This window comes from Carica papaya, chromosome 7, assembly GCF_054855325.1.
Source record: "Carica papaya isolate Zhongbai chromosome 7, ASM5485532v1, whole genome shotgun sequence".
NCBI classification, from domain to species: Eukaryota; Viridiplantae; Streptophyta; class Magnoliopsida; order Brassicales; family Caricaceae; genus Carica; species Carica papaya.
This window is the reverse complement of record NC_142315.1, coordinates 2,833,720-2,852,862: the sequence shown is the minus strand read 5'-3', so window position 1 is coordinate 2,852,862 and position 19,143 is coordinate 2,833,720. Positions and strand designations below refer to the sequence as shown.

General features: G+C 32.2%; 1 pseudogene across 1 annotated transcript; it reads right to left on the bottom strand.

The window, feature by feature from the left end:
- Nucleotides 1–177: 177 nt before the first annotated feature.
- Nucleotides 178–4,359, bottom strand: LOC148252884 ((E,E)-geranyllinalool synthase-like; annotated as a pseudogene). Its single transcript, XR_015813304.1, has 12 exons — nucleotides 3,888–4,359; nucleotides 3,564–3,759; nucleotides 3,256–3,482; nucleotides 3,002–3,125; nucleotides 2,716–2,834; nucleotides 2,382–2,617; nucleotides 2,083–2,198; nucleotides 1,836–1,937; nucleotides 1,519–1,734; nucleotides 1,270–1,399; nucleotides 947–1,198; nucleotides 178–811 (listed from the first exon to the last, which is right to left on the bottom strand). The product of XR_015813304.1 is annotated as a (E,E)-geranyllinalool synthase-like (transcript).
- Nucleotides 4,360–19,143: the final 14,784 nt, after the last annotated feature.

The window sequence follows — 19,143 nt, the reverse complement described above, 5'->3', positions numbered from 1 at the left end:
TAAAAAGATGAGAACAGAAAAACAAAACAGGGGAAGAAGAAGAGGATGGCTGCAACAACAATGTAAGTTTTATGCAGAGAAGAAAGTGTTGAGGTATTTCCTCACTTTCCTTCTTTTATTATTTTTGATAAATTTTATCAGATTGAATCGCGAAATATTAATTTCTTACAAAGATCGAACAATAAAATACTAATTTCTTACAGAAATAGAGACATTTATATATAATACACATACATAGCATACAGAGGAATCTGCATTGTTTTTTATGACAAAATAAAGATATTCAGATAAAATTTTTGAGTAAAGATATATTGTTATTATACGCCAACACTTGAAGAGGTGATTTGGAAATCTGGTGCAGAGCAACAATATTTCTCCTGCTGTTCTGATACTGTTTGAAGGGTAAAGCGATGTGAGAGTTGATTCTTAGCTGATAATCTTTCTTCCATCCAGACCTTACATGATGAGGAAGTTGAGGAAAAGAATGCTGCTTCCATGGTTTTGAGGGTTGAACAGCTAGAGGAAGATAAATTGCTTTTTGGATGTCTTGAAGAATTTGTTTGTCTGAATCTGTATCATAGCGATTGCAGGAGTGGAAAAACATTTGAAACACTTTGAAAATTGATAAATGGAGATGCTTGCAAGATTTAGACATGTTACTTTGATAATCCATTAGAACATGTTCAAGGAACTCTTTGTTCTTTTTATCAATTATATCTTTAACATATGCGACAGAGCCTTCAATCTTAACATCTGGATTCTCTCTCGTATGGAGCAACACTGAGTTCAACTTTCCTTGCTCCTGTTCTTTCTGGAATGGAGTAAGCTCCATTAGTAGATACCATAAAACTTCTTGAACTATATATATATATATATATATATGTTGTGTATTAAACTAATTACCCTATTAATACTAGATAGTGTCTAGATTGAATTAGTTAATTACCTTATAGCTTTGAGTATCATTCAACAAACGACATATCAACATGAGTAATTCGGTAACAGTTTGATATTCATGAGAGAATGACTTGATTATTTGTTTAGGTAAACTTGGATCCATGAGACACGCAGCTAGAAGAACTAAAGTGTGTGCAGTAATGGAGATCATGCCAGTCTGCAGGTATTCATCCATGGATGGTATGCATTCGGTCTTGCTCCATGTAGCCTCCGTCAGCCATGACATGAATGCTTCTCTCCACTGGCCAATCAAATGTTGCATGTTAAAGAATTCGTATAAATGTATATATGTTCACAGAAACTAAATCTTACTAGATCCTGAACGTGGTTCGTTATATCAATCCCTTGGTATTGGAGATATTTTATTGCAAAGTCTGTAACAAGATCATCAAGTGCATTGAAGATTTTCTTGCTATGACCACTCAAGCCATTCGAATCCCATCTGAAATTTATAATATATAATAATGTTATTATTTCAATTTAATCATCCCAAAAATATTTCTTAAGAAATTAATTCGTACTCACACACATATATATATATATATATGTATATATATACACCTTTGAACTGCATCGGCAAGGATTCGCAAGTCATGTAAAGACCCTTCCATGTCGAAAAAATCATCGGCAACTGTGATGAGGATTGCTGCCTTGGCAACGGTGGTTCGCATAACGGAGTAATGAGCTAATGCAGTGGAGGCTGCAATGGCAAAGTAGGAAAATGTGGTTTTTTCCCGAGCAAAACTCATATTATCAAATCCCCACTTTCTTGTCCACCTTTCCCACAACAACGCCAGTAAAGAAAAAATATTCTTATGAGGTAATAATTAAATATATATTTGAGTGAATACATAGAATATTTTGCAATATTTATTTACCCTTTTAGCTGATGATCGAGTTCATGTTTATATATTGATTGTCGAAACTGGAAGTTTTTCATAGCGAGCTGGATAAGTTTGTCGTTTTGAAGATTGGATAGCCTGATGTCATCAATTATTATTTATAATATCAGTAATACCCACAAATTTATGCTCATACTATTATTCACATATGTATGTATGTATGTCTGCGTGTAGCTATATATATATGTATTTATTTATAAAGAGAAAAGAGAGAGATCCAAACCTGTGAAAGGATGCTTTCCCCATCCAGCAAGCATTCGAGTCTTTCTGTTCAATCCACATTCTGTGTTCAAGGTGCTCCAACCGAGCAATCCATGGACTTCTCAGTTCATACTCAACCTGCTTGGAAAAATTCTTTTTGAAATTTTCTAATTCATAAAAATATATAAGCAATAGATTACAATGGCAACTCAATTTGAAATTTTCATGTAATTTCTTGGTCTAACCTTATTTTAATTTTCATGAGTTGTATGTGATCGCGTTGAATTTCAAACTATGCATGATGGGTGACAATAAATTTACCATTGTATGAAAATTGGGGACTGCACTGTCAAAATTAAACTGATTGGAAGAGGCAATTTGTAGAGCCTTGTGTAGTAATTTTTTTGAAAATGATCTTGCGTCCTCAACTTCATACTCCCCGGCAAACATAAGATCCGTTGCCCTATAAACATTAAGCATGACAGCGGAGCAGCTTTGACAATTTTCTTCGATGTAGTTCCGAAATTTTTCGTCATTTAAGAACCAACAAAACATCGCTAGAAAAGACATATTTATAAATAAAAATTTATTTTTCTAATAATATTATTATAAATATTATTATCTTAAAATTTTAACTATAATTAATAGAACATACATGCTGATACATTGTATCCCTGCATCCGAAATATTCTAAAAGCTAACGAGTCCTTGTATAACTGCGCGGTTGAGTTCATTGTCATTACAATTACCTTTGATTCTCGATCTTTGTAGTTCCTGCTTTTTTCCCCCACATCCAAAATTAAGCATGTAAATTAATTTAATTATTATATCCTACAAATGCATATATATATATATATGATATTATCATCATAACAATAAGTAAATTTAAGGAAGAAAAAAAAAAAAAGAAAAAAGAAATGCTTTATTAGTTAATTAGTTACCAGTAAATTTGTTCCAAAATTCTTTCAATCTCATCTTTGAAATGTTCAGTTAATCCAAATCTTTGTAATTGATTAACCATGCAAAGCTTTATTAGCTCCTCGTCCATTGGATAAAGAGGTCGCACTGGGCATGCAAAACAGAATAAGTATCTCTTTTTTACTATAATTAGAATACATTTACGATATAATTTTCTAACGATAATACCTATAATACAATTTCTTAACAGTGACATGCAGTAATAGATTAAGCTTACCTCCATAATCAGAAGAATTTCGAACAAGAGATTTCAAGTAAGCTAAACTCTTCTTGTTCCCAGTAAGCATAAAAATTTTTGCAGTGGCAGCAGGCGATCGGAATAATGATCCATCATCACTCAACTGCTTAACCAAGTCTTTTTGATTAATTTCATATGTCCAGGGCAATGCTTCCAAGTATGATAATAGAGGATAACCGTACTGCTCGGACTCAACTAATTTCTCACTGTAAATTATTAATAAAAAAATTATATATACTCATCATGTGTGTGTGTATATATAGTTAAACTAGGCAATGCATGAGAACCTGTCGAGAATTTCTTGTCGTTTATAGAACATCTCAGTTACTGCCACATTGATTTTACTAGTAAAAGCAAGATGCAAACCATTTGAACGTGCAATTTCGATCATTCCAGGAAAAATAATGGCAAACCAACGAGGACAATATCCCTCATAAATGTTTTCTATAAATTTCTCTGCATTTTCTTCTATATAAACCAACCCTGCAAATGTTAATCGATTATATTATATAAAATCATAATTTAGTTATAACATATACATGTATATATATATATATATATACATACACGTAGATGAACTTAGGTATGGATATATATAAATATATACATACCTTTCTGGATATTAGATTTTCCAGTATTCCATCTATTGAGTGCAATAATGCAAGAAAGAGTTGCAGTAAGAGACTCAATGGTGGGGTTGCCATGAGCATCGCGCTCCCCCCCCAAAACCCTTCTTCTGTCTGGTTTTTCAGCACCCAGTTCAAACAACCAGTGAACATGGGTCGAGCAGGTTCACTATCTCCATAGTCAGGGTCTTGAATCATGGCTAACCATGCAGTATCATAAGCAGAAGCTGCAATGAACCCGTGAGGATTCTCCGTCAAATCCTGCAACATTTCTTCTTTCACCTCCTTAATCATAGCCTGAATACCCCCAAAAAGTTGTGAAGACATCTCCGCAGTCGGTATGATTTATCTAGATATGAGTATGCAATATTTTACTAGTATATATATATATATATATGTGTATAGCTATAAAGAATGTTTGGCCTGATATATGTGTGTAGTTCAGATTTGGTGTAGATTTATATATATATATACAATGAAGAGGAAAACAACGAATTGAAATTATATTCGAAGGGTGATGGTCCTATGAAAATGTGAATACAATGACTTGGAAATGTGAACCCATCATCGTCTATGATATTAACCTATCAAGTATTTATATTATATTTATATCATATTTTCGTGTGATTTTAACATATAATTATAATATACTTAAAATTATTTTTTAAAATTTCACATTTAATTTATATAAAATTAATATAATTAACGTAAGAGCTTGATGAGACATGATTTTATACAGTTTTTTTTTTTCTTTTTTTTTTTAATAGAAGAGTTGATTAATAAATTTATATGGGGCCAAGAATAATCTTGTTATTAAGGGCGTCAATGATCAATTATAAAAGTATTTATACGATTTTATTACATTTTTATCTTCTCATCGTGATCGTATTGGAAAATTTCTTTACATGTGTAACATGCGAATCAATTGTCAAGAGTCAAATAAGCAAGTATATTCAAAGTGTGTTTCTCATTGCAAAAAATAGCCAAGATTATTAGGAGAAAGTTATATATATATATATATGTATAGTACAACCGATTATGTTGATTTTTCTTTTTTTTTTTTCTTTAAGAAGATAATATTTTTAAATATTGTATATATTTTTCAATTCGAACGTGAAATAAATGTAATATCTCGTAATAATAGTGGATTATAAATTTCAAGATTACTTTTAAATATGGTATTTATATGAACTAATGAAATAAAAAGGTAAACAAATATTTTAAATTCAAGTTTAATTTCCCTTTTTGTATACTAATTTTATTCTTCACTCATTGTTTATTATATATGTTTTGCAGAATCATTATATCCTGCATGTTGTGATTAAGAACATGATATAAATATTTATATATATATATATATATCGTGGATGACAAAACAGTTGTGATTCATGGTTGATGAATCCAATTTAATTTATTCATATTAACCCTAAATAAGACTTTCTCCATGTTGTTGGCTAACAGCTTATTGATTAGGAAATATGACAACACTACAGCCAGAAAAAATTATACGTGGTCTGAGATGCTTGATTGTGATGCCTTGTATTTATAGTCCTTTTGTTTGAATACTATTTTATTATTATTTTTTACTTAAGATTTAAATTTTAAAAATTATTTTAATTAATTCTTCTTTGTTAATCTAAATGTATTTGTTATGTGACCGTTAATATAGCCAACATTATAATAATTTGTATAATAGACGTTACTTCAGTAAATTTATGATATTATATATTTTAAGGTAGTAAAATTTTTATCTGTACAGTCATTCTATGTACTCAAAAGATGAAAACTAAACATATTTCGGCACCCACAAAATTAAAGTCTCATTAGTATGATTTAAAACTCTCTAATAATGCTAAATGATTATTAATCGTATTTTTATATGTAGATATGTGTCTTAACTTATTAAATCTAGATCACTATATGGGTATAGATTTTAGTTTGTTTCCTAAATCTTTGTGAACTTGACACTGAGCACTTTGAAGTTCTAAAATACACAATTAATCTTCACGTTAGTTAAGACCATATGTGTTAATTAATGTGTTGATAAGATTATGATTAAGTTGCCGAGTTAATTATGACCAATCAAGTACGAACAGAAGATTTATTTATTGTTACTTTCATAATTGGAATTCAAAAAATAAGTTGTTAGGTTCTTCTTATATGGACTGGATTTGCTCTTCAAAAGGGCATTAAAAATTTAGTACTAATAGGTCAAAATGAAGAGAGCCAGAACCAGCTAATATAAGTAGAATTAAGGGGACTACAAAAGTCAATTAAAATGCATGTTTTAAAAATGTTTGGGTGCTTGATTCTCACGATGTCGAACTTCTAGCTACAAGAAAGGCACTTTGATCATGGGTCCCGTTCAACGAGCCTCCATGGAAGATGAGTAAGAAATTGTGTAGCTTATAAATGAGTTATAAAATGTCGAGTTTTGTCCATACAAAAATGTATTAATTAGTTTTAATTTGTTAAGATTCTTATATTTTAGTCTATATATGGGATTAATATTTTATAAAAGAGGAAAAATATATAGTTGTATAATACTCAGCTGGTGCATCAGTCAGGTACAAAAGAAAAAATAAAAAAATAATTAATATATATTAATTAATTAGAAAAAAAAAGAGAAGAATGTAGAGAGAAGGAGAACAAATCAAGCGAAAAAAAAAAAATATATATATATATATATGTGTGTATATATATAAAGAAAAAACAGGAAAAAAAAAATGAAGAGAGAAGAAGAGGAGAAGCTGGAAAGGAAGGAAGAAGAAAAGAAAAAAAAAAAAGAAGAGAAAATAAAAGGGAAAAAGGAAAAAAAATAAAAGCAAAAAAAATGATGAAAGAAAAGAAAAAAAAATGAATGAAAAAAAGAAAAAATAATAAATTAAGGAAGAAAAATGAAAGAATGGCGACCAAATATGATGTTGGCGCCCCGCATACGACAATCCTCATTGATTCGATCATCAGTGTCTGACATTTTCGGTGACACGCGTGTGATAGCGCGTGGTGGCGCTAGCTACCAGAGACCGCATGTTCGAATGTAAAATTCATTCCTAATTTCGCGTAATATAGTTTTCAAAATTATTTCTAATTTAATTTATGTGTTTTCTATTATAAACGAGGAAAACTATTCAAACGGTCTTCAGATTTTCGAGAGAACAGTAGAACGAGTTAGAAAGGATTTTCAAAACTTTCATGATTACACCGTTGGTAAGAATTATGTGTATTCTCTACGGAGACATAAATTATATATTTATGTAAATGTGTATATGTATAGTGCATTGCGTGTGAATGTTTTAATGTATATGTAGTATAATAGGAATATAATTAATATATCTAATTTGTGTTTGTTTGTGTTCATGTGTGTGTGTATATATGTTGTTACGCATGTGTGTATATATATAAAAAAATATACGATGAATGAGATATGAATTGATAAAAACATAATTGATAAGAACATACCTGATAAAAACAAATGCGTGAATATATATATATCTGGTATATTGTGTATGATTGTGTATACGTGTTTAAGTATGAACGTGTATGTATATATCAGAAATTGTGTGTGTATGAATATAAATATATATTTTTTGTGAGACATGTAGTGATGATGTATGTCTGTATGATAATGAATGTGTGTGTATTAAAATGTGTGTACATATGTTATGCATGTAAAATGTATAACTAATGTGTATACATATGAAATTTGAGTACACTGCACTGGCTGTGTGATCTAGTACAAGATAATTCAGAAAGTATTTTAAAATGTATAGTTCTGATGTACATGATGATATTATGTATTTTGTGTATGTGTTTGTGTTTAATTATACATAGAAATTAAGATCTTCGGTAGAAAATGAGTGAATTAGAAATGAGAGACATTTGGAAAGAGTGCAGAGTGTAAGTGTAATGGCCCCAGAAATTTAAAGAAAATGTATGTATTAAAAATTCTAAGTGCGGAAGCGAAATAAATATTCTGATTAACATCCCTTACACAATAACTAAAAACGTATTCCACGTGTGAAAGAATAAACTAACTAAAGTAAATACTAGTAATGAATGCTATAAATAAAATATGAAATCCTTAAACGTCTACTCGCCGTCTTCCTGCGGGACGGGCTCGGGAACCACGTCTTCCTGATCTAAAATGGTTAAGTAAGGAATGAGCTACACTAGCCCAGTAAAGACATCACACTATCTCTTTGCCACAGAAGTAAAGGTTGGTAGAAAATAAAAACGACCAATGGAGCATAATTTATAACAAACTCATTTATTAATAATAAAAACCTTTATTGTCTACTTATCTCGGTGAGATTCGTGAAAATAACATATGAAAATAATAACATTATAACTATCATAAAATCATATACACTTTGTAACATAATATATGTTATACTTTTGCACTTCAATAATCAGATAACAAATTTCATCTTTTACCAGCCTACTAGCATTCATGGGGATCCATAGGGGGTCCCCGCTACACGTGAACCATTAACATTAGTAACATGATTCCAGGGCCATCCCCATACCCTGTCCGGTATGGGTGCCAAAACTATAAACCTCAATATCTCGTCCGGTATGAGGGTGAAACGGGTTGTCCCCATACCCCGTCCGGTATGGGCGCCAAAATACATAAGGTCTCTATACCTTAATCAACACATATTATCGTAACTAACGTGGAGGTTAATTGTGTACTCTAGAGCTTCAAAGTCATTAATGTTAAAGTTACAAAGACTTGAGAAAGGAACCAAAATCTATGCTCATAAAGTGATCTACACTTGTAACACCCAACATTTATTTATTTTTTTTATTTTATTTTTTTATAAATATAATTATTTATTAATTGAATTGAATTAAATTTATTTTATTTTAATTTGATTTAATAATAATAATAAAGGTGAAAAATTAGTTAAGGATTTAATTGAAAATAATTTTGGAAAAAAAATGGTGAAAATTTGGGTTCTAAGGTATTTTTGAAAGAAAAATCGAAAACCAGGGGTCAAAACATAATTTAAAAAAATTGCACCACGTTAGATGCCTGGTTAGCAGCCCCAACCAACCAGGACGCGCCAGGTGGCAGAGGCGCTCATGCGGGAGGCCACACGGGGGAAACCTCGTGGGCGATCTGCGTGCGCGCGATCAAACGGCTGAGATATGTTCCTGCGCACATAGACGACCCAATTTCAAAACACGCACGGATGGCTTAGATTGGATCGCGCACGGACGGCTCAGATTGAATCGTGATGAACGGTTCAGATTCACTCCCTATTTAATTGCGATAGGACGGTACAGATTAAAAGCGATGGATGGCCCAGATCAAAAGCGAATGGGTATAAATAACCTCATCTGCACTCAAACCCTAACCGTAGCTGCCAGAGTCACTCGCCAGAGAAGACAACCCAGTCACCGGGGAGCCGACCGCCGCCACCCGCCGCCACACCGGAGCAATTTTTGATCGCCAAACGAGGTAAAAATTTCCTCTCTTACACGAAATTCAATTTTAAACACACCCATGGCTAAATCGAAGTGAAAGAACCGACCAATTGGCCAGAAAATACCGCCGAAGCTCGGCGGCGCCGCCATGGGGTGTTTCGAAAAATGCCTCCGATGAGGCCCTTTCTGATTCTCGTTCGATGTAATTTTTCCATCGTTGTGATCACCATTTCCTTCTCTATAGGTTGATCGAAGTAAAACACCCAACCGCAACGTGAGTCGGATGAGCTGTCGCACCGGAGAACCCCACCGCCGGTGAGTTTTGGTTTTCTACATTTTTTTTTACCCACCGAGGGCCCTAAGTGTGTTTTCTCGCAGGAACAGATGAAAGTTTGGCTGAATTCAACAAAAAATGGCCGAAAATAGCCAACCCGAGGCGGGTCACCTCCGTGGGCGGAGAAGCTGCCGTGTCGGATTTTTGAAATTGGCCGAATGGGCCATGTGACTGATTTTTAGGTTTATTTGGGACATTTATAGGTACTGTAAGTGCGTTCCAGTTCCCGAAAAAAAATTCAGGGAATCCAGGGACCGTCCGTAGGTGCAGTAACCATTTAGTTTTCGGCGTCAAATCAAGTAAGGACCCATCACCCTATTTCCTATCATAGATGTGAAGTTTGAATAAATAATAATACGATCTTTTGTACAAGTTAAATGAGTCCGAAATCGGATATTGTTCTCTATTGATTCCTGTTGATTTATTTTACAGTTTAAAGGCATGATGGTATCTGGTTTTAGAGTTTTAAATGCATGTATTACTGTATTACTTGACCACTGTGTGATTTTGGGATTTAACATATGATTGTATTACCGGTTGCATGTTCATTGTTTATGTAATTGTGTTTAATTTGGTAACAGTGATTAAGAATAAACAGAAAAGGGATGTGATCTAATAAACAGATAAGGTGACAACCTCACTAGATATCTTGAGAGATGATGGACGGATCGGGTTCATAGGAAATCCTACCGTGAACGTTGTCTCATACCGGATGGGGTATGAAAACTTGGTTATTTGGCGCTCATACCGGACAGGGTATGGTGATGGTCCGCTTCACTCTCATACCGGACGGGGTATTGAAGTTTAATGTCTTTGTGCTCATACCGGACGAGGTATGGGGACGACCCTGGAATTAAGATTGTTAAGAAAAAGAGTTTACGTGTAGCAGGGACACCCCTATGGATCATCATGGATACTAGTAGGCTGGTGAAATGAGAAATGATTACGATCATGCTTATTGTTAATAAATGTGAATTTATGATATATTCAATGTTACTGATTGTGCATGAAATTATGATCTGTATGATGTTATTGTCTTTATAGGTTGTTTTCACATATTCCTCAACGGTAAGTAAAAGGGTAAATTGTTTTACTTTTAATGAATGTATTGGTTTAAATTTAGTGCTCCATTGGTTGTTTTTTATTTTCTACCAACATTTGCTTCTGTGCCGGCGATATAGTATGATGTCCTTACTGGGCTAGTGTAACTCACCCATTATTTAACCATTTCATATCAGGAGGATCTGGTTTCCGAGCCCGATTTGCAAGAAGGCTGTGAGTAGAAGTTAGATACTTTATAGTTTCCTTTATTTTTTCTATTTTTCGTATTTCTTTCAGAGAATTTATTCTGTGATATTTGTTTAGTACTTTTAAGTTATCGTGTAAGGGATGTTAACCTTAACCTTTATTTCGCTTCCGCACTCAAATTATTATATGCATTTCCTTTTAAATTTCTGGAGTCGTTATAACACTTAATAAGTTAAGACACATATCTACTAATAAAAATATGATCAATAACCACTTAGCATTATTAGAGACTTTAAAATCTTGCTAATGAGATTTTACTTTTATGGATGCCAAAGTATGTGTAGTTTTCATCCTTGGAGTATGTAGGATGACCATATAGATGAAGATCATGCTACCTTAGGGTACGTAGTATCATATATTTGCTGACATAGCATTTATCATATAAATTATTTTGTTGTGTGTCTATACTAATACTCAAATGACGTGTAAATAAATAGTCAAACTTAAATTAACAAAAAGGAATTAATTTAAACAAATTTTCAAATTCAAATTTTATTTAAATGAGAAAATAATGATGTACTATTTAAATAAAACAAAATAGTACTATTTGTATCTATAAATGTGAAGCATCTTAATCAATCATGTTAGACCACATATAATTTTTCTGTCACAACTTTTTTGTCCACTACACCCTTACTTTTCAAAATCACATAATGTTTGATTCCGTCCTTCGATTTACTTAACTTGGTTCCAATTCATCGGTTCGAATAAAAAATATATGAAAAAATAAAAAATAATTTTTAATTAGTAAATTAAAATGAACAAAAAAAAAGGATCAATTAGTTTTAATTTGATCTTCGATTCAAACCTTTTCCTTAGTTGGTTTTGGATCAAGTCTCGTTCGGTATAGTATGATCTAATTCTGAATCGTAACTCGTCTCTACGTGACAATAACTTCTCAAACTAGTTAAAAAATTAAAAATAAAATTAATTTTTAAAAGATATGAGAAAAAAAAATTAAAAAAACAGATTAAGATATTATTTATATAATTAATTTTTAAGCTAATATAATACAATAATTGATAACATTATTAATTAGGTAGTTTTATCAAATATAAATTATGAAAAATTATAATTATGTATTAAGATGATGTTGTCAGTCAATTTATCATATTCCCAACATATATATCATGTTCTTAATCACAACATGCAGGATATAATCATTCTACAAAAAACATATAATAGAAAATAATAAAAGAACAAGATTAATAAACAAAATTAAACTTGAATTAAAATTGGTCACGGGGTTAAAATATATGCTATCAAGGGCCACTTTTTGATAATTGATTCACATGTTACACATTTAAAGGAATTTTCCAACACGATGAGAAGATAAAAGATGTAATATGATTATATAGATATTTTTATAAATAATTAATAATATTTAATTCAATAATTATCTATATTTTTTTTATTAAATTAGAGATCTTAATTTTGATTCTTACTGTATTAAAAAAAATTCTAATAAATAAATTAATAATAAATAAGTGAGAACAATATTTCAAAATATTGAGGTTTTTTAAAAAATTCTCCATTAAAAATGTGACATGTAATTTGTGGTTCATATATTTTTTTATACTTTTATTTTATTCCCAAATTAAAATGTAATATTATATATTCAAATCCATGCTTTTCATATACTCAAATATGCATTTTTTATTAAAAATAAAATAAAATTATTACCATTCGTAAAATTAATATATAAATACAATAGTATACTATGTCAGTTTTATAAAATTCAATTTTATTATAATATCGTACGAATTTTATAATACAAGTTAATTTATAATGTACATCTATTATCTTCTAATGGTGTCGTGATTTGCACATTATAAATCATATACGGTTTAATTATGATTATCACTAATATACTAATTAATTAAAATAAATAACTATAATTACTCCAAGTACAAAAAAAAAAAAAAAAAAAAAAAAAAACCCTAATGCAAATCTATCAAAGGTAGATCCCATGGTAACCCCCACCATTGAGTCTCCTACTGCAACTCTTGCCTGCGTTGTGGCACTCAATAGATGGAATACTGACAAATCCAATATCCGTCGGAAAAGGTGTATATGCATATTTATATATATATATATACAGGTATACATTATAACTCTTTTAATTATAATTTTATGTAATACAATTAATCAATACTTACAAGGTTGGTTTATACAGAGGGAATTGCAGAGAAGCATATGAGGAACATTTATGAGAGTTACTGTCATCGTTGGTTATTATGTTTCTTGGAATGATCGAAATTCCACATTCAATTAGTCTGGGCCTTGCTTTTACTGGTAAAATTCAGTGTGGCAGTAATGGAGATGTTCTATAAACAACAACAAATTATGAATCAAAGTCTGACTCCACTTCCCCCCATCAGCAGATTTATGTTCCATCCCTAGCGATCCCGCATGCTGCATGTGCTCATAACAGAAGGGTTCACTATTTTTCTCGTGACTTCTGATGTTAGTACGATGAACTCACCACCTTTCATACTATTTTCAATAAGCACCGCAAATATTTTTGTTCAAGTTATGAACAGCGATTTTTTATCGAAAAAGTAAATCCAAGTAATTATAGTTCACGCTTGCATATAATTGCATTTTGTTATTTTACTCTTCAACGTACACTAGCAAAACACTACGTACAAGTATATATATATATATTGTAGCTACCTTCATATATTATATCTGTGTATATGTATGTAGGTTTATGGAGATCTAATGCTTAATGGTGTTGGACAGTGGAGACACAGATGCAACAAGATGTAGTTTAATTTACTGGGATTGCCCATTAGATTTAGGTAATTATTTATACATAGAGTAAATTATAAAATTTTGTTAGAATTTCTGAGACAAAATTATGCAATGGAATCGATTTCGCTGTAAGATACAAAGAGGAAATAGAAAACATTAGAGGCTTCAAAAAAGAATTGAGGAAATTGAAGTAATAATCACTATAAAAAGACCTACGAAATGTGATATTTACTACAATTTCATCTTTTCTAACATAAAAATATCAAACGATTAGGAGAGAATTAACAAATAATTTATTTGAACATCCAAATAATTAAAAAAATTAAAAAATTAAAAAACAACAGTTCAAAAAAACTCAACTTTGAATTATTATTCTTTTTTTTAATTCTTAAAAGTTTCAAATATGATATGAAAAATTTACACTTTTTCTGTTAGAAAATGATCGAAAATTAAATTTTTTATAATATATAGATAATGCCGTAAACTAAATTATAACAAAAAAAATATTAAAAATTAAATTGTAATAAGTGTCAAACTTTTAAAACTAATATTATAATTTAGTTTTTATATATTGGCTTATTCTTTTAAAACTGCTCAAAAAACTACTGAATTGCTTCAAATTCTCGATAGTTGAAGTATGAAATTCTTTGAGTGATGCATTTTAATTTGCTAATTTGTAGTTCCTAAGATTACACTCTTTTAGAAAATTAATCATTGTCCTTGATGATGTATATTTGCCGCAAGGAAAAGGGTACTGAAGGAAATGTCGAGAAATCCACCACGAGAGAGATCGATAAATTCGCTTCCGTCCTAACATGCCCATTTCATTATATTGCACTTTACAAGTTTGAGCAATAATAATTTATAGATATGATACTTAACATATATCTAAATATTCTTTAGTAGAGTTTCATTGTTGTTGCAACCCAAGCTTAAGAAGGACAATTTCCACCAATAACCAAAGTTTGAATTCTAATCAAAATTTCAAATAATCTCATTGTTGATGCCTTTAGGAGGTCCCTAATGAGTTTATTATTGTTTTAGGTTTGATTTATATGGTACAACTTGTAACATCCTGAACTGTAATATTGGTGGGTACGGAAGTTAGCACAACATTTCCAACTAATGGAACAGATAAATATTAAATATGCAGCGGAACTATACTTTAATACACATATATTATAACGAGATAATTATTTGTTTACACATAATTGATGTATCTAAATTAATTTATAAATCTAAAATAGAAACTAATAAGGTTTTCTTTACCATATTCTATTGATCTTGAACTTGTTTATCATCTCCTCTGACCTGAATGGAGGTGAATTGGAGTGAGCTTCACGAGTTCAATAAAAAAAAAGATTCTATAACGGAGACTTACGTATATACATTCATGCTATATATAAAATAAAATAATATTTATAATCAAGAAAATAGCAAACCAAGTATCTAAATAAAAATATACAACAAAACAAATCATCACACAAAACATATTCTAATTATCACTCTTATAACCTTATTCTTGTTTTTATTTCAAATCACACTTACATTCAAACTATCACAATACACTCGAAATATCACATATAAGATTTCATCATCTCGAAACATAATCACACACATAAATGATCACAGATACATTCAAAAAATTATTTCTATGATTTCATCGTGCAATGCCTTTTATATCGTTATCGAGGAAAGACGAAATAGACCCCCCCATCGCATGGATAACATATGCACAAATCACACAATGGTCATAGCAGGTATGTTTGCTAGGTGACCTACACTCACACGAATATCTATTCACGTCTGGATTATGTTTCAGATTCTATCCATGTGCAGATTCACCATACTCGCTGAACTTTAGCCACACACGCACCATCCCTTCCTTGACTCAGACTAAACGAGTAGGCATCCAGGGTCCTTATTGTAACACCCAAAATTTTTATTTTTTATTATTTAATTTATTTTAATTTTTATTAGAAATTTTTGTTTAATTTTATTCTATTTTAATATTTAATTTATAATGTTTTAATTTAATTTAATTTAATTTAGTAGAAATAAAAATAATAATAATAATAAAATAGGGTAAAATTATTTTTGGGATTCAATTGAAATTGATTTTGGAAAAAAGGGGTGAAAATTTGGATTCTAGGGGTATTTTTGAAAAGAAAATCGAAAATTGGGGGTCAAAACGCAATTTAAAAAAGTCGTGCCACGTCAGCAGCCCAGTCAGCAACCCCGACCAACCAGAACATGCCGCGTGGTAAGGACACTGATGCGGGAGGCCACGCAAGACGGAGCCACGTGGGCGATCCGCGTGCACGCGATCGAACGGTCCAGATCTCACGCATGCAGACGGCCCAGATCTCACGCGTGCGGACGGTCCAGATCTCACGCGTGCAGACGACCCAGATCTCACCCGTGCGGATGACCCAGATTGAATCACACACGGACGGTCCAGATCGCATCGCGATGGATGGTCCAGATTTATTCCCATTTTAATCGCGATCGGACGACCCAGATTAAATCTTGATGGACGGTTAGGATTAAAAGGGGAAGGTTATAAATAACCTCACCCACACCCAACCCCAAACCCTAGCTGCCAGTACCCTCGCCGGAGAAGAAGAACCAGTCACCGGAGGAGCCGGCCACCGTCATCCGCCGCTGCATCGGAGGATTTTTCGACCGCCAAACGAGGTAAATTTTCTCCCCTTGGCTTGTTTTTCGATGCTGAGTCCGCCTATGGCCAAATCGGAGCCAAATCACCGGCCAATCGGCCAAAAAACACTGCCGAAGTCCAACGACGCCGCTGCGGCTTCCCTTAATTTTTGCCTCTGATGAGGCCTTTCCCGGTTCCCATTCGATGCAATTTTTATACCACTGTGATCACTATCATTTTTTCTACAGGTTGATCGGAGCAAAACATCAAATCATGACTCGCACCAGAGAAGCCGCCGTACCTGAGTGCTCTGCCGCTAATAAGTCTCGATTTTTCGTGATTTTTTGGCCCACCGAGGGCCCTAGGTTGTTTTATCGCAGGAACCAATGCAAGTTTGGCCAAATTTAGCCGAAAATAGCCGAAAATGACCAACCCGAGGGGGTCGCTGGAGCACGGCGGAGCCGTCGTACCAAAATTCTAATATTGGCCGAAAGGGCTCTGGGTCTGATTTGGGGTTTTTTGGGGACACATGCAGGTACTGGAAGTGTGTTTTAGTTCTTGGAAGAAAATTCAGGGAATCTAGGGACTGCCGGTAGGCGCAGTGTAAAGTCGATTTCAGACCCCGAAACAAGTAAGGATTTCTCACCCTATTTCCTATCACAGTATTAAAGTTCAAAAAATGATAAAACGGTATTCGTGAGATTGATGGATATGTATAATTGCTTAAGGTTGCTAATGGAGCCCAAATCTGGTGTATTTGTCGGTCAGTTGTTGTTTGATCTATTTTACAGTTTTAAATGCAGTATGGTACTTGATGTGGTTATTTTATGGTTCGTATGCATGAATCCTAATTTCATTTATTATGGTTTGAATTATGGTAAACCCGATGTTGTGTTGTTTGTTTGGTATTTATTACTGGTTTACGTGTTTATGTTTGATTGGATAATTGAGATCAAGAAAAATAGGAAAAAGGTTATGTGAATTGATAAATGGATAATGTGGACAGTCTGACTAGATATCTTGGGAGATGGTGGACGGACCGGATCCGTAGGGAACCCTACCAGGAACGTGGTCTCTCATATCGGACGGGGTATAGAGACCTTATGTGTTTTGACGCCCATACCGGACGGGGTATGGGTACGGCCCGTTTCACCCTCATACCGGATGCGTTATTGAGGTTTATAGTTTTGGCGCCCATACCGGACGGGGTATGGGGACGGCTCTAGAATCAGGTTACTAATATTAATGGTTCACGTGTAGCGGAGACCCTCTATGGATCCCCATGAATACTAGTAGGCTGGTAAAAGATGAAATTTGTTGTCTGATTATTGAAGTGCAAAAGTATAACATGTGTTATGTTACAAAGTCTATATGATTTTATGATAGTTATAATGTTATTGTTTTCATATGTTATTTTCACGAATCTCACCGAGGTAAGTGGACAATAAAGGTTTTCATTATTAATAAATGAGTTTGTTATAAATTATGCTCCATTGGTTGTTTTTGTTTTCTACCAACCTTTACTTCTGTGGCAGTGAGATAGTGTGATGTCTTTACTTGGCTAGTGTAGCTCATTCCTTACTTAACTATTTCAGATCAGGAAGACGTGGTTCCCGAGCCCGTCCCGCAGGAAGACGGCGAGTAGACATCTAAAGATTTCATAGTTTTATTTATAGCATTCATTACTAGTATTTACTTTAGTTAGTTTATTCTTTCACACGTGGAATACGTTTTTGGTTATTGTGTAAGGGATGTTAATCAGAATATTTATTTCGCTTCCGCACTTAGAATTTTTAATACATACATTTTCTTTAAATTTCTAGGGCCGTTACACTTACACTCTGCACTCTTTCCAAATGTCTCTCATTTCTAATTCACTCATTTTCTACCTAAGATCTTAATTTCTATGTATAATTAAACACAAACACATACACAAAATACATAATATCATCATGTACATCAGAACTATACATTTCAAAATACTTTCTGAATTATCTTGTACTAGATCACACAGCCAGTGCAGTGTACTCAAATTTCATATGTATACACATTAGTTATACATTTTACATGCATAACATATGTACACACATTTTAATACACACACATACATTATCATACAGACATACATCATCACTACATGTCTCACAAAAAATATATATTTATATTCATACACACACAATCTCTACTGATATATACATACACGTTCATACTTAAACGCGTATACACAATCATACACAACATACCAGATATATATATATATATATTCACGCATTTGTTTTTATCAGGTCTGTTCTTATCAATTATGTTTTTATCAATTCATATCTCATTCATCGTATATTTTTTTTATATATATACACACATGCGTAACAACATATATATACACACACATGAACACAAACAAACACAAATTAGATATATTAATTATATTCTTATTATATTACATATACATTAAAACATTCACACATAATGCACTATACATATACACATTTACATAAATATATAATTTATGTATCCGTAGAGAATACACATAATTCTTACCTACGGTGTGATCATGAAAGTTTTGAAAATCTTTTCTAACTCGTTCTACTGTTCTCTTGAAAATCTGAAAACCGTTTGAATAGTTTTCCTCGTTTATAATAGAAAACACATAAATTAACTTAGAAATAATTTTGGAAACTATATTATGCGAAATTAGGAATGAATTTTACATTCGTACATGCGGTCTCTGGTAGCTAGCGCCACCACGCGCT